The sequence below is a fragment of the Lissotriton helveticus genome, chromosome 6, assembly GCF_964261635.1.
Source record: "Lissotriton helveticus chromosome 6, aLisHel1.1, whole genome shotgun sequence".
In the NCBI taxonomy this organism is placed as follows: domain Eukaryota; kingdom Metazoa; phylum Chordata; class Amphibia; order Caudata; family Salamandridae; genus Lissotriton; species Lissotriton helveticus.
The window spans coordinates 860,210,948-860,235,860 of NC_136067.1; positions in this window are offsets into that span (position 1 = coordinate 860,210,948).

Here is a 24,913-nt window from a genome sequence, read left to right on the forward strand (position 1 = left end):
ACGCCATGAGCCAACAAAGGTAGCTAAGCTTAAAAGGAAGGTTCCCGCACGGCTTCGACTTATGGGTGATGACGACGAACAAGAAGTGTTGTAGTCTGCTGCTGATGAACAGTCTGACGATGACCCAGTCATCACAGTCGTCACTCCAGCCCCAGCGGGCATGCAGCAAGACATTTTGACCCTATCCTGAAATGCTGCTGAGCGGGATGTGGCACTGGTACCACCACCAATGCAGTTAACTACTACACCAACACGACCTACAGCTTCCATATTTTCTCATCAGAAGGTCCGGCAGGCACCTCCATCCAGCTCGACCTCCATTACCTCAAGTAGTGGTGCTGTAAGTGCACAACAGAGTCAAATTCAGCCACGCCCATCCTCCACTTCATCTGGCATTGAAAGTAGCATCTCCACCACCAGCAGACATTTCCAGTCCCCAGTTTGGGACTTTTTTAGTGTTAGCAAAAAGGCGGAAAACATGGTCATTTGTTCGATTCGTAAAGCTGTAGTTACTCGGGGTAAGCTTGGTACCAACTATGGTACAGGAGGCCAGAGAGGTCATCTCCAAAAACACCACGCTATCATTTGGGAGGCACACATGAGCAAGATCCGGGAAACCAGACTTACAACAAATCCAAATGTATCCATTCATATTGCATCTGATGATGACGAGGGGCTGATCGTGCAGGGGGGAAGTGAAGAAGCGACAAACATTTTTTCTGGTACACCCAGTATCCATGGCAGCAGCACTGCAGTGGTAGCGCCCACACCCTCTACCCCAGCAACATCTATGAGACACACTAAGAGTCTGGGAGAGACACCAATGAGGAAAAGTACATCAATGAGCCTAACTGGTTTGAACAAGTCTGCATCATCATCACGTAACACGGTCCAGCCCACAATTAGAAGCATTTTTTGGTTGGATGCGCCATTTGAACGCAACCACCCAACGGCACGTCTGTATAATGCAAAGCTGGCTAAAATGCTAGGGCTGGACCTTCTCCCCTTTTCTTTTGTGGAAGGGGTGGGTTTTCTAGAATTTGTGGCAACAGTCTGCCCTAAATGGAAGGTTCCTAGCTGGTCCTATTTTGCCAGAGTGGCTGTTCCAGCACTACATCAAGATGTGCTGTAGGTGATTGGTGCAGCTATTCAGAAGAGTGCTGTTAACACTATCCACCTGACAACAGACATGTGGACCAGTTGCCAAGCCCTTGATTACATGTGCATCACTGCACACTGGAAATCTTTTTCAGGGGTTAAAGACAAGTTAAAAGCAGGTGTTGACACGCACACAGTTTTTCAAGCTACTCGGAAACATGCAACAGTAGCCATGTTTGCCATGGAGAAATCTCATACTGCACCTAACCTTTTGGAGGAGTTTAACAGAAAGGTCTATGAATGGCTGTATCCAAGAAATCGCATGATTGGTTATGTTTCCACGGATAACGGCAGTAATATAGTTAGGGCCATGAATGATGGTGGCTATTTCAGAGTTCCGTGTTTGGCACACAGTATTAACATTGTTGTGCAAGATTTCTTGAAAAAAGAAATCACAGTCAGGAAGTTACTATACTGAACACCTGCCGAAGAATCTACACACATTTCAGCCATTCTTTTAAGGCCCGGAAGAAGCTGAGGAGCATGCAACATGAATGTAGACTGCCAGTCAAAGGACTCATCCAGGAGGTGGCACCACGTTGGAACTCAACCTTCTACATGCTTGAGCGTCTGTCTGAGCAGTGGGGGGTAATCAATGAGTATGTCTATGAACTGGGTTCTACTATGAAAGACATGAGGCTAGAGTTGGAGGAATGGAAGCTAGTTGCAAGCCTGACAGACATGCTTCGTCCTTTTGAGGTCTTCACGCGTGAAGTCAGCAGGGAGAACTGTTCTTTGGGCAAAGCTATCCCATTGTTGCGCATGCTAGAGCACCAACTGAAGGCGGTGTCTTCAACGTTCCAAGATGATGCTGAAAAGCAAGACACATATCAGTTGGCGGAGAGGTTATTAAGACGCCTAGTTGACAATGAAAGGCTTAAAAAAATACATACAGAACAACATTACATTTGTGCCACTATTCTTGATCCACAGTACAAAAAGGCCGTGGCCAGCAAAGCATTCATTCCTTTTAATGAAGCAGATGTTTCAAAGTACAAACATTGGCTAGCTCTGTCAGCCACTCGGTTCGAAAAAGAGCGGCAGAACATTGAAGGAGCCAGAAGAAGTACTACTGAATCAGCAGGCCATCCGGCGTCAAGTTTCACTTCTGAATCTGTGGCCGAAGGGAGTCACTTTCCCTCACAGCCGTTAACGACAGCAGAAACCGTATCATCAGCCTCACCTGCACCATGCCCAGCCATAATATTGTCGGAAGTGGATTGGCTAACTCATCAAGGGTTTGCTCGTTCCAGTGATGCAAAGGCCACAGATGGTATGCAAAGTGCAGCAACCCTGGAGAACCTTGAGTCGATGGTGCAGGCCTATCTGAATGACCCAACAGAGGTCTTTCTTTTTTAATCAGAACCCATTGCTGTATTGGTATAGGAAAAGGCCTCTATAGCGACTGATCACCAACCTGGCTCTAAATTATTTGTCTTGCCCACTCGCAAGCGTGTCTTCTGAACGTGTTTTCAGTGCTGCTGGTGCCATTGTAACTTCAAAAAGGACCCGCCTCACGCCCAAAAATGTGGAGAGGTTAACACTGATCAAGATGAATCAGCACTTCATACCACCAGATTACAAAATACGTGAATGCACGCAGGAAGAAGAGGACACCGACTTAGGTGACAGAAGTTCTTCTCTGTTAGCTGACCTACTCCCGTCTCAATTCATAGAGTTTGAGGACGAGCCCTACTTCCCTGACACCGAGGCCTGAAAAATAACTTCCTTTTTTTTCGTCGTTAGTCACTTTTATTCCTGTGTGTCTTTCTTTGTTTTGCAACTTTTACCACAACAAAACTCTAATCACCTAACCACAACAAGTCCATCAGCAGCACTGTCTTCATCTTATTACCTTATTGATTTGAAGGTGCCGCAGTCTGCATTTCTGAGGTTCACAAGTTCACAACTCAATCATGCTCCTCCATCCTCCTCCTCGACTCCCCCTATCCATTTCTCTGAAGGCAGATGGCTGGATTAAGCAGAATAAAGAAACTTTGTCTTCGTAGACGAGTCCCCTTAAGTGGGACTGGAATTACTGACTACACGCTTGCTGATTGCTGACAGTTACTTCTGAAATTGACAGGAGAGGCTACCCTGTGGGCCCTCACTTTCAGAAGAAGATGCGAACAAAAAGTGGAACAGGTAATGAATAATGAGAAGAAGATGGCATGCAGTGGACAGCAATGGCTGTCTGTCTCCGATGAAAGCAATTGCTGTTTGTTTGTTGTGCATGAAATGAATCACATGTCTTCTGTTATTATTTAATCTTTTACACACTAAATGTAACTCAAGTCTACTCTGCTTTTTTTACCTTGTTTAATTCAAATTGTACTTCAACTGCAGGGGCCACTACGTTGCATTTTCCAATATGCAATATGTCCTTGGACTCACTGTTTGCCAATATACCATGATGATTGATTAAATAATATATCTTTTTTCTTTACAGTCACTCACTGGGATGGATGGATCATCACCAGCGTCGGTTTACGGAAGAACTATGGCCAATTCAATTCGTGAGTGGCAAAGAGGTAAACCAGTCTACAACATCTAGTACAGCAGAACTACATGTCTGTCTAGTCGTGGTATGGAGTGGTCGAGGCAGTGTAGTGTTGTTATGCCAGGCAGAGTCCAGACAGCAGTTCATGTAAAATTTGGGCTATGTGGCTTGCTGCATACAATTAGATATGCTTTGTCTGTCTGTGACGAAGAGCCTTGGTATGCTACATCAGGTTGCTTCACTCAGTGGGGCCTGCCTTGACCGTCTGCATGGCCCTGCTGCAAGCATGGGCCAAAAATCCGTTACGCTCATGAAATTTGCTGTTTTTCGGTGGCAAATTCGCAATCCGCAAATCTCGCGAAATTTAAATTTGGTAGGGTTCCCGCGGAGTCTAGGGCTCAGGGCCCGATGCAGGCTCGTTCATAATGATGTTGGCAAGGTTTTAGGGGGGGTTTGGCGTTTTTTGGTCCAGAATTGGCCTTTTTTGGCCTTTTTTTGGTGTTTTGCGGGCGCGTGTGTTTGGGTGAAAGTAGTCGTACACCTTCCAGTGGATCGATTTTGTTCTGCCTTGCTGAGATTCTTGGGAATCGCTGGAACAAGTGTCCGGGTAAGTTTCAAGAGGATCAAAGTAGTGGAAGTGCTGAAAACAGCAATTTTTTGTTAACGGCACGATTTGCCATGTTTTGGGGATACCCGTATTGCATGTTTTTGAAGGGCTGCTTGGGGGTGTTCTAGATTTTTGGGGGTGGGTTGAGGGATCTGGGAGCACTGCCGGGAAGGTCTAATTTTGATTGCAAGTGGTCCGAAGAAAATCCATGGTGGAAAAGGGGGGTTTGGGCCTAGTTGCAGACAGCGTTTTGGCACAATTTAAACTGAGGCCTAGCTGTATTGCATGTTTTTGGGGGCTGCTTGGGGGTGTTCTAGATTTTTGGGAATGGGTTGGGGGATCTGGGAGCACTGCTGGGAAGGTCTAATTTTGATTGCAAGTGGTTTGAAGAAAATCCATGGTGGAAAAGTTTTTTTTTTAGCAGTTTTGCATGTTTTTGGGGGGCTGTTTGGGGGGTTCTAGATTTTTGGGAGTGGGTTTATGGGTCTGGGAGCACTGCTGGGAAGGTCTAATTTTGATTGCAAGTGGTTCGAAGAAAATCCATAGTGGAAAAGGGGGGTTTGGGCCTAGTTGCAGACAGCGTTTTGGCACGATATTAAGTTAGGCCTAGCAGTATTGCATGTTTTTGGGGGGCTGTTTGGGGGGGTTGTAGATGTTTGGGTGTGGGTTTATGGGTATGGGCGCACTGCTGGGAAGGTCTAATTTTGATTGCAAGTGGTTTGAAGAAAATCCATGGTGGGAAAGGGGGGTTTGGGCCTAGTTGCAGACAGCGTTTTGGCACGATTTAAGCTGAGGCCTAGCAGTATAGTATGTTTTTGGGGGGCTGCTGGGGGGTGTTCTAGATTTTTGGGGGTGAGTTAAGGGGTATGGAAGCACTGCTGGGAAGGTCTAATTTTGATTGCAAGTGGTTTGAAGAAAATCCATGGTGGAAAAGCTTTTTTTAGCAGTATTGCATGTTTTTGGGGGGCTGTTTGGGGGGGTCTAGATTTTTGGGAGTGGGTTTATGGGTCTGGGAGCACTGCTGGGAAGGACTTATTTTGATTGCAAGTGGTTTGAAGAAAATCCATGGTGGAAAATGGGGCTTTGGGCCTAGTTGCAGACAGCGTTTTGGCATGATATTAGGTTAGGCCTAGCAGTATTGCATGTTTTTGGGGGGCTGTTTGGGGGGGTTGTAGATGTTTGGGAGTGGGTTTATGGGTCTGGGAGCACTGCTGGGAAGGTCTAATTTCGATTGCAAGTGGTTTGAAGAAAATCCATATTGGGAAAGGGGGGTTTGGGCCTAGTTGCAGACAGCGTTTTGGCACAATTTAAACTGAGGCCTAGCAGTATTGCATGTTTTTGGGGGGCTGCTTGGGGGTGTTCTAGATTTTTGGGGGTGGGTTGAGGGGTCTGGGAGCACTGCTGGGAAGGTCTAATTTGGATTGCAAGTGGTTTGAAGAAAATCCATTTGGGGAAAGCTTTTTTTTAGCAGTATTGCATGTTTTTGGGGGGCTGTTTGGGGGGTTCTAGATTTTTGGGAGTGGGTTTATGGGTCTGGGAGCACTACTGGGAAGGTCTAATTTTGATTGCAAGTGGTTTAAAGCAAATCCATGGTGGAAAAGGGGGGTTTGGGCATAGTTGCAGACAGCGTTTTGGCACGATATTATTAGGCCTAGCAGTATTGCATGTTTCTGGGGGGCTGTTTGGGGGGGTTGTAGTTGTTTGGGAGTGGGTTTATGGGTCTGGGAGCACTGCTGAGAAGGTCTAATTTTGATTGCAAGTAGTTTGAAGAAAATCAATGGTGGGAAAGGGGGGTTTGGGCCTAGTTGCAGACAGCGTTTTGGCATGATTTAAACTGAGGCCTAGCAGTATTGCATGTTTTAGGGGGCTGCTTGGGGGTGTTCTAGATTTTTGGGGGTGGGTTGAGGGGTCTGGGAGCACTGCTGGGAAGGTCTAATTTTGATTGCAAGTGGTTTGAAGAAAAGCCATGGTGGAAAAGGGGGGTTTGGGCCTAGTTGCAGAGAGCATTTTGGCACAATATGCAAAAATCGCCCATAGTTACTAGTAATTAATACTATCCTTGAAAAGGAGACTCAGAGTACGCACTTTCGAAATGAGGATTATATGTAATACTGTGATGTCACCTCTGAAACTGAAAGTGTTATTTTTGCACTGCACAGCGTACCTTATATTTTTTTCACCGTGGTGTTTTAATATCACTTCCTGTTTTTTCATCAACAATTACAGGCCGGCTTTTACCCTGTGCCATGGAACAAACGATTAACTCAGGCTTACCATTAGCGATCCGCAATTCCGCATCAGGCAGGTAAGTGGACAGTGTGTCTGGTCACCAAGATTGATCGACAGAGCGTCAGATGGAATGGAGGAGTACCGCGAATAAAAGGAATGGCTGGATGCATGCAACTTCTCAAATTCAACAGGACAACTACAACATACAGTTACAGTATCCTCTTAACTTCTCCTTATCTTTTAAATGTTATTGTTGTGAACTTGGACTTCTACGAGTGAGACTCTGTGCGTTTGTTTGCTCTCTGCTTCAAATTCATCCCTCCAGCTATTTGATAAGTTTCTTTGCTATTTTTAAAACTAATGTAATTTACTAATAACTATAAGTGTTTATTCTCTCTGAGGGCAGAGAGGCAAGTGAAATTGCGTAATTATAATTATTACTGCAGCCCTGTACTGTCAAATTGTTTTTTCAGTAACCTAACCATCCATTTAGCAAACAACTTCATGCATGCAATAGTGCACTTCCTTTATGTCCCTTAAAAGATTTATGGATATCTTCAAATCCAAAGATTTTTCTTCATTTGTTGTTTGTCCATGCTGTGTTTTTTTTTCCTCTCTCTACAAAACTTTCCCAAAAAACCCCATTCCCATCTAATTTTCAAACCCTAACCCTCTTCCCCCCCGGGCTGTGTGGTTTTTCATTGAGGTGTGACTAAATGACAACAATAAATTCCGCACACTTGCTGGGGAGGATAAGGTCAAAGCAACAGAAAAATCATTCTAATCAGAATTTCACGTGCGCCATCGTGGATTGATCATCAACAACATCCTCCTCCTACACGTGACAAATCGAATGCTTAATGCTTACGTTGCTTTGTCCTTTGCCTTAATACTATTTCTTATAGTAGCCATAATCCACGCAACTAGTACTTAGTTATCTTTTGAATACTTTAGCACTGCTTAGGCTACAATTTATGGCACTGTTCACTACCGTACTATCTATCGTACTGTTTCTAATGCTACGCTCAGGCCACGCAATGTTTCTTTTTTTTTTCATATGCTGCTACTGCCAGTGTGTACCACTGCTACTACCAGCACAACGATGATATTTCAACAATCCAGGATTCAAGTCAACACCCAACCTTAATCGCCTTTAGCCATGCAGCCAGCCCTGTGCCTAGCCCTATTCTCAAACACGAATCACAGGTAAGATAAGCATTTTGGGGAGGTCGAATAATGGACTAGGACTCGGAGGAGAGGAGAGACTGACAGTGTCACAGTAGTACTAGTAAAGTACTAGTAGGGCAATTGAATTCACTAACTCTGTTAGTGGCACTTTTGTACATGTTTGGACGTTTAGATAATTCATGCTGGTAAGTTTGAAGAAAGCAAACGTACAGTAACCCCCGTCCACCACCACACAAAATAATATGAACGCGTATACTATGTTTAAGTATGTAAAATAAATTAATATATTTCCCCTAACAAAAATAAACTAACCCAACCCACCCCCTACCTAACCCCAACCAATGTCCAAATGTCCTTCAAGTCCCTTTCCCCAACGTCCAATTCCCCCCCCCCAACAGTCTTTAAAAAGGGGCAAGGGAAAGTCACTTCTTCCGGCGGTGTCCTCCTGTGGACAGGTCCCGCACCTCTTTGCGGAGGTCCCGGAGCTGGCGCTGTTGCTTTTCTGCCAATCGCTCCAGGTAGTCCACTCGCTTTCGGAGGCGGGCGCAGATGTGCCATCCAGGCTCTGGGGGGGCAGCTGTTCTTTTTGCTGCTGTGCGGCGGCGGCGGGAGGCTGTCGGGCCACGGCGCCGTTTCGCTGGAGGCTACTGGCTGGTGGACCCGGGGGCACTGGAGGAGGATGAAGTAGTTGCTGTCTCCTCCTGCTCCCAAGCCCACAGCCGCCGATATTCGACGCAAATGGCCTCCAGATTACGTGCCCTGGCCTGGACAGCCATCTCCTTGCGGGTGAGCTTTTTTGGAGCATCTATATGAAGAAAGAAAGAAAAATATTGTAGCCAATAGTCTTTAACATTAAGTCAAAATAATTCAACAGAACGTTTTCTCACAGTAACACTAGCAACTTGCAAGCACAGTATAACATTTTGGCATGTATCTTTCCGCAGTCTTTGTAGGCCTGTTACATTAGTGGGAGTTTCAGGAATTCTACTAGCAGCACTATGGACTCACTACTGCATAGTCAGAGAGTCAGAGACTACACCAGTCTTCTTCTTTTTTTCTCTTGTTTTGCAAAAGAAATTACTTGTACGTGAACTTGTGGTAGCCGGCATAATGCCAGCTCACTCAGCTTGCACCCAAGAAAAACAAACACAAGCCATGATGACGCAGACTCGCATTACTTTAAGCAGTATATGCAGGTGGGAATAGGAAGCTCTTACTTTTCTATAGGGGTGGCACTGGCCATACTTGGTTACATCAAGGGCTACTGCTCAATGTCATTTATATTTCGCACTGCCCCCCCCGGGCCTTGACTACTACAAAAGGAAAATGAAGATTATTCATTTCTGATCATATATCCTGCCGATCACATGATCTTTGCTTTTATGATGGATAACTTTAGGTGCTTTGTTTTGATAGATTGAGTGAACAACAGCAATAGTCCACCCATGACACAGCTGAAAGAAAATCAATAACATAGGGAGTGAGTGTGGTGGTACCCATAATTGCCGGAGGAAGGGACTTGACTTGATATAATGTCAACTATACAATACATACACAATATATGCTGTGCTTGCAAAGTAAACTACTGTACTGTTAGTCAAGGGAGTATTTAAATTTTATGAACAATCACAACTTCTAATATTTGGATTTCCTCAGCTTTGCTACTCTGGCACGGACATGCTGTTCAAAGTAACACTGTTCATCCGCTGAGCGTCTGCTCTAATACATACACCTCTGCTATCTATGAGGAAGAAAAAGATACCACCCAGGCTTCCAAAGTAAACGTCTATTATTCTTCTTAATGTCTCAACATGTACCAAGTTTACTTTTTCTCAACAACCAACTAACACCCTTTTCATTTTATTTGGTAAACCACCGTCTTGACTTGCATTTGAGTTTGACCCAAATGATATATTGCAATGCACACCACACCTGCATTTTCTGATTCACCCACACAGGCAGTCATCTTTCTTTTCTTTCTCCTCCAACCATCCTGGCTTCAAGCAGCCATGCATCTGATTCCTTCATATCAGCCACCTCTGCCTGCATTCAAAAACACGTATCATTCTTTACAGTCAAAAAATGTTACGACTTGCTCGTCCTTCCTTTCACCCTCCTTTCTGTTTTTGTTCTTCACATCCCTTAAGATCATCTGATATGACTTGGCTTCACATAAAAGTTTCCCAGCTGAGTTGAGGTCAAATAGAGGGGGCCATTGCTTACCCGAGAACTACTGCCGCTAATACTATTACTAAGTCAAGGTTGACTGTCTTCTCCATGATTGGCAAAAATGTAGTTCTAAATTAGTAACTGTTCTTAACAGTACAGTGTACTTGTACTAGTGTACTGTCTACTGTACAGTACATCATACACTCCTTTGCGAGCCTACTCTAAAATGTCAATAAGTAAGGAGTATAATAACTTACCACCATCCGCCGCTGCTGAGCCTTCCCCCTCACCTCCTCCTGGTGGCATGTGTGGCACCGCCGCATCAGCCCCTGGAGTGGACCCCTCCGCGCTGCTGGCCCCGGCACTGGTAGTGGGTAGTGCCGCATCCGATGTTGTGACGTCTACAAAAAACATGTCATATTTTTAGATGCCATACACCACCCCCTATTTTGTCTCGTAATGGAAGAGAAAATGTTAATACATATACAATTTTGAATCATTGGGACTGAAGAAAAGTCACGGTTTTGGGAAGGGTGTTAACTTATTTGCTTAGCCATAACATGCAACACTTTTTGGAACAACTGATGAATGCTTGCTTTTTAATGTGCAATATTTTTCTAATTACAGACAGAACCAACTACTCCTCATCACCACCAGGAGGACTTGAAGTTCCAACAAGGTGAGGGCTCCCGAGTCCCGCACAGTTACTTCTGACTGAGGTATGTCGAAAGTCCAACTGCACCTATCATCAGCAATGTCCTATTTCTCTTGTCCATACTTCTGTATGTGTAGAATAGTCCCTGAAACACTAGCGGTATGGTATGTGCTACTATCAAATCAAAAAGCCAACTACTAGCTTATTCTTGTTTGACATTGACATTTTGTTATTGGAAATTGTCAAAGCACTAACATTAAGAAGACTCTTGGTAAGACGTACTATGTCTTACCAAGAGCTTGCACAGGAACAGAGATGCTGGTTCCCTACTCCCTCTCAAGAATGCCCCCGAGATCCAGTAACTAAAAACTAGACTCCAAGACACTCTCACAGGGGAAGGGTGAGTGGATAAAATAATAAACAAGAAGAGACTGGTCCTGATTCTGGTTTTCTCTCAAGTTGTCAACCTCTTTCTTGGTGTGGCTGCGCGCACACTTCAGAGAGTGTCTAGAAAATATAGAACACAGATTAAGTAAAAACTTACTCTACTCTAATTCAGTACTTATTTCCTAGTCTGTCTTTACCTACCCTAGTTTTCAGGAACTGAGCCTCTCCTCTATACCCCTTGCTAATTACTTCTTAGCTGTCGGTCATTTTTTCTGCACCATATGAAATACCTGAAAGCACACAATTTTCTTAGTAAATGTTTAATCTCCTCTTTTCTGTCTCTATATTATTTCTGAATATTTCTCCCTTACTTACTTCTTATGGTACTCTTTGCTTCTTTTAATTATCTCCTTTTTCTTTCCTTAGAGACACTAGTTTTCTCTATATAGATATTGACTATGCTCACTAATGTCTGTTTCTTGTATCTTCCTTTACAGATAAATCTTATTCTGGACTTCGGTAAGTAAATCCTATTTTCTGTCTTTCAATAATTTATCATTCTTAGCCCTTATACATCATAGGCTTTCTTCTTTATTTTCTTAGGGTTATTGATAACTCAACATCTAGGTAAGTTTGTCTAGTTTAGTATTTAACACAATGAAAAATGTGTTTCTTTGAAATTCAACTATTGTTAGTTAAATCACTTAGCTCTGTTTTTGCTTTTTCTGTCAATAGATGGCGCTGGAGTCTGTGACTTCGTTTTCAGAGTTGAAGAACGACATTCAACGATATTTCTGTCTGAACTCGGAATTCCTTTCACGGACTTCTGGAAAACAGCGTACTACCTACTCCGACTCTGTAATGACGCAAAGACCGGATGAAACCCCGACAAAGGTACTCTTTTTAACCTAAACTAAATGCGAGAATTTCCTTAGCCGCTGACCTCAAAATTTCCCTCAGTGAAGTGCGCACCAGATCGTTAGCGCGAGCTTCACATTCCAACGACACACCTGTGACAGCAACGATAAACCAGACCGCCTCTAGAAACTAGAGGCTGTGGCCATATTAGAGTTCCTGGATCGAATTAATCTCGACCAGGAATTACCACGTGGCTTCTCTCCTCGTTTTGGGCCGCAATCCCTCCACATCAAGGCACCAACTATAGTCTTCGCCACTTGAGGGGTCCTGACAGTACCCCCCAACAAAGGGGGTCCTTTTATCTTGGGCTTCCTAGGGAATCGTTAATGAAAAGAATTCACCAATCTAGGGGCATGCACATCCGACCCCAATTCCCATGATCTGTCTTCAGGTCCATAGCCCTTCCAGTCCACCAAGTAGTATAATTTCCCTTTCATTATTTTAGAGTCTAGAATTTCCTTTACCTCAAATTCAACTCCAGAGTTTAGGAGAAATGGTTTTGGAGGCAAGGACCTACGCAGTTCTGGTTGTGCCTTTTTCAATAGGGAAACATGAAAGACGGGATGGATCTTTAACTTAGTAGGTAACTTTAACCGATAGGTTACTGGAGTTTTCTTTTCTTCAACAAGATATGGACCAATAAACCTGGTTTGAAACTTCCGGTTTCCCTTTAATCTAAGATTTTTTGTGCTTAACCAGACATGATCTCCTCTTTCTAGCAATGGCCCTTCTCGTCTTTTTTTATCTGCGTAAATCTTGTACTTTTCTTTTGCTTGTTCTAGATTGTGTATTGCTGTCTGATGGACTTGTTCCATGTGGGACACTAAATCTTTTTTTTTTTTTTTTTTTTTTTTTTGTAAGACATTTATTGCACATTGTCACAATAATAATACAATCAATATCGCCTACAACCTGAAAAGGCCGGCTATGCTTAGCACGCATGATCGAATCAGAGACTTAGTCATACACAGCCCATCAGCCGACAACCATGGGTCCGGCGGCGCTCTCACGGTATCAGTGTAGTCTCGGTCTTTATGAACAATGCATCTGCATAGTATATACGCCAGGACAGTCTTACATTTTCAGTATTTTCAACCAAACCCCCCTTAAACTAGAGAGGATGATGCTAACAACAAAGTAAGAACCCCTTACAAAAACTCAAAGCACTGTGTCACAACATTCTCCCTCCCTCATCGCCCCGCCAACAGTATCCCAGAGCAGCAAACATCTTGTGTCAGTTGAGCGCTCAGCACGCGTCATTTACAGTGGCCACTGACACCAGGTACTGTTGTAATGGTTCCCAGAAGTCTCTGGGGCGGGATCCCACAGGCAACTCTTCCTCGTACGTGACTAAAGTGTCTCTACAATAGGCCAAGTCCTCCAACCAATTTTTTACGGTAGGTTTCCGCTTACTGTTCCAATGTAAGGATATTCTCCTCTTCGCCATCAGTAGTGCAATCACACAAAGTTTACGCCGTCTCGCCCTCAATTGTGGCACTAACCCCAGGAGACAGACCTTAGCTGTACACGGCAATTGTGCCCCCAGTATAGTGTTGAGCGTCTGCACCACCTGATCCCAGTATTGTGCCACCGCATCGCAGTGCCACGCCAAGTGAATAAAATCTGCATGTTCCTGCCCGCACCTAATGCAGTTAGAGTTGTCCCTCAGACCATATTTATGTAGCCTTGCAGGCGTGTGGTACATGTGGTGCAAGTATTTGTAGTGAATCAGTCTAAGATTCCCGTTTGGTGTCAGCATCCCCGTTAGAATGCAGGTGGCCTCCCATTCCTCTTCCGTAATGTCATCCCCCAGTGCTGCATGCCATTTCTCCCTGGCTCTGGTAGTGTTGCCCCCGTTGCTAGCTTGCGCACTGCGGTATAGTCGGGACACCAAGTGTGACGCTGAGGGGGTGTTGAGCACAAGTCTCAGTGGTGCGAGTGCCTGTGGTTCTGCTGGGAAAGTCACATAATGCTCCCTCACCGCCCTCTGTAAACGGTAATAGTTGAAACTAAATAACAGAGTTGGATTCTGAATGTATGTCAGTTGGTCCAGAGGCACAAACAGCCCATCTTTATATAGATCCCCTAGGGTGTCTATGCCAGCACGTTTCAGGAGGTCCATCCCCACCTGTTCTTGTGTGACAGATAGTGCCGGATGGTGTGCCAACGGGAGTGCCGGTGCGTAGATTGGTGTGCAGCGCGCCATCTTACTCAGTGTCTGCCATGCCTCTATTGTGGCGTTTACTGGGTTGATGTCATGATCGTGTAACCTGGGACGCTTGTGTGTTAATATACTAGTTAGTGGGATGGGATCAGCGTCTCCATGTTCTACTGCTACGTGCGTTAAAAAAGGAATCTCATGGAACCAATAGTGCGCGAATTGCGCCTGAGCGCACTGGTAGTATAGGTAAATATCTGGCACCCTGAAGCCCCCTTTAGCGTACGGGAGAGTCAGAGTTTGCAGGTCCAATCTAGCCTGTTTTCCCGCCCATATTAAGGAGAGCATGAGGGATTTGATGTTGCGGAACACCTCGGCCGGCGGCTTAATAGGTATATTATTGAAGAGATATAAGAATTTGGGCAGGAGCACCATTTTCGCAATGGCAAGTCTGTCTGCCAGTGAGAGCGGTAGCCCAATCCATCTTTTGACCTTATCTTCTAGCGTGGAGATAGTCCTCCCGTAGTTGGTGCGAATGACCAGCTCTGGGTCTCTGTGGAACCAGACGCCTAAATATTTCGTCGGTTCCTCCTGCCATTCCAGGGGGTAGTCCAGCGCAATGGGCCGGGTTCCATCCATCAGCGGGAGTATGAGGGATTTGCCCCAATTGATGTGAAGTCCCGAGTATTGGCCGAATTTAATGTATTCCCTAAGAAGTGGATTGAGATTCGTCTCAGGGTTTTTTGCGTACAGGACCATGTCATCTGCATATAAGGCTATGTGTATGGGTCGCGTAGGCAACTGAATGGCTGAATAGTGGTGGTGTTGTCTTATTTTACAAGCCAAGGGTTCCAGTATAAGGGCGAACAGCATTGGCGATAAAGGACACCCTTGTCTAGTGCCTCGCTCGATGGGTATAGGGGACGACAGATGCTTGTTAACCCGTATGCGGGCCGACAGGCCCGAGTATAGCATTGTAATCCATCCGGTGAATAGCGGGGGGAATCCCATCCGGATCAGGACTGCGTGAAGGAACGGCCAGTCAATTGTATCGAATGCCTTAGCCGCATCCAACAAGACAGCGACAGCTTTGATATCCGGGGCCAAGTAGTGTGCCAGTGCGAAAAGGGTGCGAGTGTTGTGCGTGGTCGATCGGTCTGGAATGAAACCAGCTTGGTCAGGTCTTATTAACAACGGCATTAGTGGCTTCAGTCGGTCTGCTAGGATGCTGGCCAATATCTTGGTGTCTATGTTTATCAAGGAGAGGGGACGGTAAGAGTCGCAGTGTTCTTCGTCTTTGCCCGGTTTCAGTAGGGCGATGATCAACGCCTCTCTCATGGACGGTGGCAGTGTTTGGGCCTCATGTGCGGCCTCGTACAGATTCACCAGATGGGGCGCTAGCGTGTCTGCATACGTTTTATAGAATTCTATGACGAAGCCGTCGGGGCCCGGCGCTTTGCCATTGGGAAGTCGTTTGATAGTGTCAATGATTTCTTGTGTCGTGAGAGGCCTAGCCAAATACTCCCTGTGCCCGTCAGCCAGCCAGGCGATTTCAACGTCAGCCATGTATTCCGAAATTTCCTCCCGAGACATATGAGCTCTGGCCTCATACAGTGCCCCGTAGGTGTCTCTGAATTCACCCAGAATGGTCGGCATGTCATGTGCACGAGTGCCTTGTTTGGTATGTATAGTCGCTATATGCTGTGGCGCCCTCCCCGAACAAATCTTTTCTGCTAGGGCCCTGCCCGGTCTGCCTCCTTCCCCATATCTCCTAGCCGTCGTTCTCTTGAAGATATATTTAAGTTCGTCGTCAGCAAATGTGTTGTATTCTAATAGTAGTGTCTGAATGTCACTGAGCAGTGCTGTGTCTCCAGTGTTTGTGTATCTCTGCTCCAGGTCTTGAAGCATCTCCTCCCTTCTTTTTAGTTGGTGACGAATATCTTTTAATATGCCAGCGGACGTGGTAATGCACACGCCCCGTATTGTTGCTTTAAACGCTTCCCATAGGAGGCACGGGTCCTCCGTGGTGGGGGCATTCAATTCAAAGTAGTCGGTGATCGCTTTTTGGACCGTGTCAACATATAGCGGATCACGCAGGGCCTGTGCGTTAAAGCGCCAGGTGAAGGGTGGCGGGGCATAGTGTGGGATCCGCAACCTCAAAAGTACAGGGCCGTGATCCGATAGTGTTCTCGGGAGGTGTGTTATCTGCTCCACCCATGCAAGGACGTCCTGTGTAGCCAGCCAATAGTCCAATCTGGACCAGCTCCTATTTGCAGCATTTATGTGTGTGGCAACCTGTTCCCCCGGGTGTAGTAGCCGCCACAGATCGCTTACATGTAAATTGGACATTGCGTCCAGCAGCATTTCCCTCGCCTTAGTATGTTGCTCGGGTGTGTGCGACGCTCTGTCGAGCCCGTCCCTGAGTGTCACGTTAAAGTCCCCTCCCCAGATGACATTGTCCGCTTGTATATCCGCTATAGTGTGCCACAACCGTTCAAAAAAAGCCGCATCATCCACATTCGGACCATACACATTCACAAGGGCTAGTTTCTGGTGTCTCGTCTCGCCTACCACTATAACATATCTCCCTCCTGTGTCAGTGTACGTGTCTTTGATTTTGAAGTGTGTACCTTTCTTGATCAAAATACTGACGCCACGGGAGTACGTCGAGTAATATGCGCCTGTGGCTGATTCCGCCCACTTTGAGCCCAGCCTGGATGTGGAATTGGGTGCCATGTGTGTTTCTTGCAGAAATGCCACATCTACCTTAAGTCTGTCAAAGTACGCAAACATCTGCCGTTTCTTTTTTGGATTCCCCAGCCCCCTGACATTCCATGTGATGAAATTGAGTGTGTCAGAGCGTGCCATTAGTGCGTAGTCAGGTGAAATTGTGCGTCGCGTGATCTATGTGGCCACCTGTGGAACAGCTCATTCACAGCACACATAATATTGGCAATAAAGGAGGTCGCAATGCTTCTCAGACACAGTGCAAACATATTAACTCTACCCAGTTTCCCCAACCCCCCGCCTCCCACTTTAGCGCCCAAACTTTGCCAAAGCCATTCCCCCCCGAACTTCAGAACTGTGATTAAACTTGTTGTGGGGAACACCCTCCTGGGGGTGCCGCCCGGAGCACACATCTCCACCCACATAGTGGATGTGGACGGGTGCGATCTCTAAATGTTGATAGCGTCAATAAAACTTCCCCTAGTCCCCTCATCCCGCCTCCAATCCCCCGCAAACATGACACGATCAGTGTCAGTCCCTTCGTGTCCCTCCGAGGTTTCAACACCCATGCAGGCAGTGTCACAGACCCTCGCAGTTAGTGTCTCAGGGTAGCGCGGTGCTAGAGCAGTTAGTACAGCCAGCCGGCCGCATGTCTCTAATTGGGTGAGACCCAAAGCACGTGTCCGGGTTCTGCAACAACACTCCCCAAGTGTACTCACCGCGATACTGCCGATGGCGTCTCCCTGCCATAGTTCATCAGCAGCGCCAACATCAGACCTGTGTATCTCGACGTGCGGGTGCACCGTGTCAGAAGTGTCCGTCGCCCGCTGCCAGTTTCGAGAAAGTACTCCGATGTCGCACACATAGCAGTTATTTGGTCATCAGTCGTTGTCGCTCATTCTGGCCGCAGTCTCCTGATTTTTCCGACGTTTGGTGAGGTTCTTGATATAATCCTGCGCGGCCTGGACCGTTGTGAGAACCACCGGCTTGCCATCCGTTAGGATTTTAAGTTTTGCTGGGTACAGCATCGCGTATCCAATGTCTAGCTCCCGAAGTTTCTTCTTCACCGGAGCAAATACCTTCCTTGCCTGCTGCACCGCCATGGTGTGGTCTGGGTAGAACTCCAGCGAGTTGCCCTGGTGGGTGATGGCGCCTTTTTCCCTCGCCATTCGAAGTACGGCGTCCCTGTCCCTGTAGTTGAGCACTCGAGCGATGATTATCCGAGGCGTAGCCCCCGGTTTTGGAGTGGGGGCCAGGGAACGATGAGCCCGTTCGACCAGGAAGACGTCAGAGAAGCTGTCAGCCCCGAAGATATCCTTCAGCATGTTCTCAACGTACGTCTCCATCCTGCCTGTGTTGGTGGATTCCGGCAGGCCCGAGATGCGTACGTTATTGCGGCGGGACCTCGCCTCCTGGTCCTCCACCTTCGCCTTCAGGGTTTCCAGGGTCTTTTCAATGGCGCTGTGTGTTTTCGCTATGTCCCTGGAGTGGTCTTCTACCGAGGAGATCCTCTGTTCCGCCTCCACCAGCCGCTCGCCGTGATTTTCCAGTTTGTTTGACAGCGAGTCCACCCTTGCCACAACGCTGTCCATTTTGTTATTCATGTCGTGCAAGCTTTGCTGGATAGCCCTTAGCACTGCCTCCATGCCGGCGCCGTCTCCCAGAGCCTGGTCTTCGTCAGTGTCCATAGCAGCTCCCGTTTTCGCCGTCTGCTTTTTCGCCTCGAAAGGCAGTTTCGTTTGCTGTCTATCGGGCTTCCCCATGGTGCCCGCGGGTGCGGCTGGGCTAGCGACAGTCGGGCTCGTTGGGGCTGCTGGTTTGGTCTTTGTCCGTGGGCGTCTCAATTGCGCTCTAGCCACCCCCTGCGTTGGAGATCTATTCATTGGAATGGCCACTTAGCCACATACTGGCCCAGGGCAGCGTCCGGTGTCACGCAGGCGTGCCTCGTGATAGTGGATATGCCTAGGGGACTGTAGTGCGCTACACGTAACAGCCTGTCCGTGTGAGGTGGTCCCGTTAGTGTTGGCGGGTCTGGTTCGCGCCTCCTGGTGCGGCGCGGTATAGGGTTGGGAAGCCTCGCACCGCCATACCTCCGCCGGCGAGCTCCCAGCCGCCTATCTCCTCTGCTCGCCCCCTTAGCCGCGCTGTTTTGCTGTCCCGTACCTGTTCACTTGCTGGCGCCGTGGAACGGGGGGTCGGCAGTGCTTGGGGCAGAGTCACCTATCTTGCGTGTCACCGCCGCCGCCATTTTGGTCGCCGTGGAACGCACAGTGCATACTCAAAGATCTGTCCAGTGTATGCGCACATCGTAGCTGATTTACACCAGTTCCCGTTTCTTACCGACTGTGCGCCGGGATGCGGAGAGTCCTGCGGTCCTCCGAGGGTGACAGCGCTCGGTTTTAGTTGTGGTCGCCGCGACCGCACGCCGCCATCTTGACCAGCCTGCCAGCGTCGGGAGGATTTTCGCAGATTTCTCCGTCGTGCCGCATAGTTGCTGGCCGGCTTCAATGCAGTGCGGAGCCGGACCGTTTAGCCGTCCATTCCGCTGTTTTTTACGGAGAACAGGATGAAGTTGGGGCCAAGGGGTCCGTGAAAACGCACCCGTCCGGCGGAGCTGACTTAGCAGTCAGCCATCCCGCAGTGCGCCCTCTAGCGCCCCCCGGGACACTAAATCTTGAAACGCAGGAACTGATATGTCAGTTTCAGTGTTTGTGGAATTTGGATGTCTTTCATAATTCAGATAAAATGGTGAATAACCAGTGGAAACATTTTTAGCGTTATTATGTGAAAATTCAGCTGCCCACAAATAATCTGACTATTCACCTTATTGTTGTAGAAGGAACAATCTTAAGTACTGTTCCAATTCCTGGTTCACTCTCTCCGTCTGACCATCTGTTTCTGGGTGGGAGCTAGTCGAGTACCTCACTTCTATTCCTAGCCCCTTCACAAAGGCCTTCCAGAAATGGGAGACAAACTGAGTTCCTCGATCTGAGATCATTATTTTAGGGATTCCATGAATTTTCCCTATGTGTGTCCTAAAGTGATGAGCCAGCTGTTTTGCAGTAGGAATCCCTTTTACGGTCTACGAGACGAGCTCAAGGATATGTTAGCTCAAATACCCAACCGACCCACTGAGATATCGGAGTTGGTGGATTTGGTCCTAGAAATTGACTTTTGTCAAGGTGAGCGGAAAGGAGAGAAGAGAAGAGACTTCAAAACAATAGTTCCTAGGTTCGATGGGGCTCGATCAGAAGGAAATAAAATGACAGAAAGGATCAACAGGCTCTGAACCAATGCAAATCAGAACAATAAGAGGTCCTTTGACCAAGGAAGAAAAAGAAAAAAGGAGAGCAAGTAATCTCTGTATGTATTGTGGATCCAGTGGGCATTTTGTACGAAATTGCCGAAGAAACCTAAAATTCCTTTTAAGGGCAAAACATGTGCCATTTTGGTTAATGCATCTACAAACACTAGAATGGTGTTAAAGCCCTGACTAAGAGGTAAGTCTACTATGAGATCTAGTGTGACTGTGTGCCAAGGATAAGGTGGTGTGGGTAGTGGTTGTAATAACCCCTTGGAAGCTTGCCGTTCAGATTTTCCCTGAGCGCAGACCTCGCAAGTCTTAACATACTGTTCAATGTCCTTGGCCATATGGGGCCACCAGTAATGTTTTTTGATTAGTTCTTCTGTGTTTGTCTCTCCTTTATGACCGGCTAAAAGATTGTCATGGCAGTCATGCATGGCTTGGCTTTGTAACTCTTTAGTTGGCAAGTACAAGGCCTCCTTAAAGTACGGCAATTGATGTTGGATTTTCCTCTCAGCGTCCTCATTTGCCCAATCTTCCATTTCTTTTGGACTCATAACCTTAAGTATTTGTTCTTCTAAGTCAGTTGATATGGTAGCTCCAATTATCTTTGTACTCGGAATGATAGTTTGATTCTCAGTTAGATTTCTTTGGTCACTTATTCCTAATCTTGATAAGGCATCCACCTTACCATTTTGAGCTCCTGGTCTAAAGGTAATCACAAAGTCATAGTCTTCAAAGTATAGAGACCACCGAAGTTGTCTTGGAGTCAATGTTCTGGCAGATTTCAAGAATTTCAAGTTCCGATGATCCATGAAAACTGTTACTTGATGCTGAGCGCCCATAAGATAATGCTGCCACTCCTTGAAGGCATCTTTGATTGCTAAGAGCTCTTTTTTCGGTTATGGTGTAGTTCACTTCTGCAGGTGTCAGTTTCCGTGATCTGTTAGCGACGGGATGTAGTTGCCCCGTCACCTTATGTCTCTGAGATAGTACCCCCCCAACTGCTTGATCTGAGGCATCAGACTCAACGTAAAAAGGCTCAGTGGTGTCTGCATGCAAGAGTATAGGGGCAGTGGTGAAGTCCTTTTTCAACGACTGAAATGCTCTTTCAGTTTCTTCAGTCCAATCAAAGCGAACACCTTTTCTGAGTAAACGTGTAAGAGGAAGTATCTTCCGTGAGAATTCACCGATAAATCTTTGATAGAAGTTTGCAAAACCAATGAAACTTTGTACTTCCTTAACACTTTCAGGGGATTTCCAATCGATTACGGCCTTGATCTTTCGCTCATCCATATTTATTCCCGTTGGAGACAGGACAAAACCCAAGAATTCGAACTGCGAGACGTTGAATGCTCATTTTTCTAATTTCACAAACAACTTATTCTCTCTGAGTATTTGTAACACTCCTCTCACTTGTTCCTGATGTTTATTCTTGTCAGAGGAATAAATTAAAATCTCCTCGATGTACACAATGGCACACTGGTCAATGTATTCATTGAGAACGTCATTTATGAAGTGTTGGAAGGCCGCTGGGGCATTGCATAGACCGTAAGGCATCACTTGATATTCAAACAACCCGAATCTTGTTCTGAAGGCGGTCTTCCACTCATCACCCTCGTGCATCCGAACAAGGTGATAGGCTCCTCTGAGGTCTAATTTGGTATACATTTGAGCCCCCCTAACTTGATCCAACAGGACAGAGATGAGAGGAAGAGGATACCGATTTTTCTTAGTGATCTTGTTAATTGCGCGGTAGTCAATGCAAGTTCTCAGATCTCCCTCCTTCTTAGGCACAAAAACAGAGGCAATTATACTGGCGATTGGGAAGGTCGAATAAACCCATTTGCCAGGTACTTATCCAAGTACTCCTTCAAATGATGATTTTCTTTTTCAGTTAGCGCGTATACCCGACTGCAAGGCAGATTCGCACCCTCCTCCAAATCAATCTTACAATCATAGACTCGATGAGGTGGTAACTGTTCGACCTCGGTCTCATCAAAAACGTCTTCAAAATCTTGGTATTCTGATGGTATTTCCTGTGAATCTATAATACAGACAGATGCTCCAGTCATACATAAGGAGAGCGCTGGGTTACTCCCCTGTTCCTTTTCGTCGGCCTCAAAACAATTCTTCTTACAGTACTCCGAATCCATTACTATAGTTCTGGAACTCCAATTTATAGTTGGGTTGTGTTCCGTTAGCCATGGCAGACCCAAAATAAGCTGGAACTGGGGTGCGTCTATTAAATTAAATTGGATACCTTCCTCATGTCCATCGTTTGACATTAATCGCATTTGTTCTGTGTGACTTACTATGGGTCCTGATTTTTTTTGTTTGAATATATTGTATTGCATTTCTGTCATGAGAATACAGAGGAATAACATAGTTTAGCTGTAGCACTAATAAAATATAACATTTCACATCCATTGTCTGTGCATGTTCATACTAGTGAGGAAAATATGACAGGTTAAAGCATAGCGTGACAAGGATGTTAAATACAGCTGTATAAATACTTCTCTTGATGACAACAGGTTGCTAGGATTACAACTTCACTCAGTCTTGTCCGGCAAAAACCAAACTGGTATGGTAAGGTGCCCGTGGGTATAATGTGACAATTAATGTACAGTCACCAACCATAGTTCACGAGAGATGGTCTGCAACTAGTCTATATCCAATACCTTTTGCTCATAACTATAAACAACAAAGAAGAACTTGCGGAATTGGGGTCTGAAAAATAACACAAAAGGGAAAAAGGAAAAAAAAACAAATTGGAGAATTAAGGGGTTGTTAGTAAAACAGCTTTTACAGGAATACGGGCGGAGGGCAGAGGTGAGTGTGCGTGTCGTCGTGTCTGTAGTGGGTGCCGTCCAGCGCCTCTCGCCGTGGCTGCGGCAGCATCAGCAGGGGGGGAAGGCATCAGAAAAGGTCCCAGTGGCACACAAGAGGGGCAGTCAGGTTGATTAGTGGAAGGGAGAGGGGGGAAGGTCGGCGATAATCAAAGAGAGGAGCTTCTACGTGATCCCTCCTTGCAGGCACACCTGGTGAAAGGCAACCAGAGTGTCATCCCAGGTGTGAGCTATCGGATACTTGCGGAGCCCCGCGGTCTCCTCCCTACGCAGGGCCACGCCTTCTGCCTGTGCCCAATTATCAAACGAGGTGCGCCAATGCATGGCCCGGGGAGGTTCACCATTCTTCCAGCACTTGGTAACAAGCCTCTTTGCTGTTATTAAACCTGGCCTGAGCTTTCGTCTGCTTCGTCCACTTAAACATGCCCAACAAGCAAGCCTCCCATGTATGTGGCAAGCTTCCCCCCGTGGCCGCCGCCAGAGAGGTCGACCCTGCTGTCCAGTAGTCTTGCAGCAGTGGGTATGACCAAAGCATGTGTAAAAAGTCTGCATCCACCAACCCCCACCTGGGGCACGCTGTCGCTGCAAGGTTAAAGTAGCGGTTGATTTTGTCCGGGGATAAATAAGCTCGGTGTATAATGTAGTATTGGATAATTTTGAAGCGAGAGTTGCGCGGGAAATTCAACGCTCCAGCCAGCACCCTTGTCCATTCTTTATCAGTCAAGTCTCGACCCCTGTCTCTAGTCCATTTATTGCGCAAGCGCTGAGGGGAGAACTGAGTATGTGCATGTAGGGCCTGGGCTTGCCAATGGACAATGTGAGAACCATTCCCCATCATGTGCAAATACTGTATCATCAAGTGAGTTTGCGGTTCTTCCGCTAGGTCACCCTAGGCCTGCGAGAGTGTGTGTATTATCGTCGCGTGTGTTAGGAATTGACCGACTGGCAATCCCGTGTTTGCCGCTAATGTCTCGAATGAAAGTAGGGCACCGTCCACAAATAGGTCCCCCAGTGCCTCCAAATCAACTCGTGTCCAGCTACTCAGTGTCGCCTCTGTGAGAGCGCCTCCTTCCCAGGGCATGCCCAGCAATGGCAAATTTGGAGCGTATGGTTTAATGGAGCGCGTGAGTTTCAGACTCCTCAGGTAGCACTTGGTGTATTTGCTCTGGGCATCATACTTTAGCTAAAGGGTAGAACAGCGCATGTACTTGCACCGTCGTCATAACCGTCCGTGGCAGTGTCTTCCAGGTTCTTCCCGCTCAGCCAGTAGGTCACCCACTGTAGCTGGGCCGCCAGGTAATAAAGTTCCTGATTAGGGTCCGCCAATCCCCCACTCTCTGCAGAGGCATACAGTGTCTTAAGTGCCACCCTAGGTCGCCCCCTGTTCCATATCAGCTGTCTGATTAGGGTTTCTAATTCTCGAAACATCCGGGTCGGGACATAAACAGGAAGGTTGGTATAAAAGTATAGCAGTTTAGGTAACGCTATCATTTTCGCCAGCGGAACGCGACTTGGGACGTTGAGTGGTAGGGAGTTCCAGAGAGTTACCTGGGCCGTTAGTGATGTAACCGCCCGTACCAGGTTACCGTCCAGCAGGTCAGTGGGGTTTTGATATATGTACACTCCCAGGTAGCGGAAGGTGGTCGGGTACCAAACAAGTCTTTCACCCAGTACCTCGATGTCACTCTCTAGGGTGTCGGCAGCAAAGGAATATATACCTGATTTTGCCCAGTTGACTTTAAGTTCCGACACCTCCCCGAATGCGCGAAATATATCGGTAAGCACTCGTGGGAAGCAGGTCAGATCTCTAATACAGAGAAGCAGGTCATCCGCATATAGTGATACTGCATGCAGTCCATTGGCCAAGGGGATGCCCCAGACCGCTCCGGAGGTTCGGAGCTGCGCAGCCAAGGGTTCCATCATAAGCGCAAAGATTAAGGGAGAAAGGGGGCACCCCTGCCTAGTTCCTCTACGTACTCTGATTGGATCTGAGAACAGTTTGCCCGTTCGGACACGTACAGATGGTTCCCGATACAGGAGCTCCACCATCTGAAGAAAAGCATC